The sequence below is a fragment of the Buceros rhinoceros genome, unplaced genomic scaffold (genome assembly GCF_000710305.1).
Source record: "Buceros rhinoceros silvestris isolate BGI_N320 unplaced genomic scaffold, ASM71030v1 scaffold22634, whole genome shotgun sequence".
In the NCBI taxonomy this organism is placed as follows: Eukaryota; Metazoa; Chordata; class Aves; order Bucerotiformes; family Bucerotidae; genus Buceros; species Buceros rhinoceros.
The window spans coordinates 13,602-14,023 of record NW_010407986.1 but is presented as its reverse complement, the minus strand read 5'-3'; the positions used below and the strand labels follow the sequence as shown (position 1 = coordinate 14,023).

General features: G+C 60.7%; 1 protein-coding gene across 1 annotated transcript in view; it reads right to left on the bottom strand.

Annotated features, from left to right (window-relative positions):
* Positions 1 to 422, bottom strand: part of LOC104492207 (myotubularin-related protein 5-like) — a gene marked incomplete at both ends in the record, with an annotated part of 11,991 nt that overhangs the window by 1,498 nt on the left and 10,071 nt on the right. The gene's annotated exons all lie outside the window — the stretch shown is intronic.

The window sequence follows — 422 nt, the reverse complement described above, 5'->3', positions numbered from 1 at the left end:
TCCAGCTGGACAGTAGCGGGCCCTGACGGCTCCTGGCAGAAGGGCTGAGACGGACAGACCGGGCACAGGCTCATTCCTCTTTGGACACAATTTTTTCCTCAGACCTAAGCTCGTTCCCAGTGGCACGGGGAAGACCGCACGTCCTAACCCTCCCTGCAGGCTGCAGGGGCTGGGGGGGACCAGAACCTCAGCCCTCTTCTCCTCTTTCTACACCTACACCTCCCTCGGGAAACCGTCCTCTGCAACAGCGGGTTTAGCCATGCAACCCACCTCCTCGCTCATCCCGAGAGCTCACGCCACCCCACAGCTCAGAAGTCTGCTCGGAACACTGCTGGGCTGGCAGAGCACCCCCACCCTGTTCTTTCAGAGCAGGCACCGCATTTCCACAACCCCCAGGAGAGGCAAAGGATGCAGGAATCAAC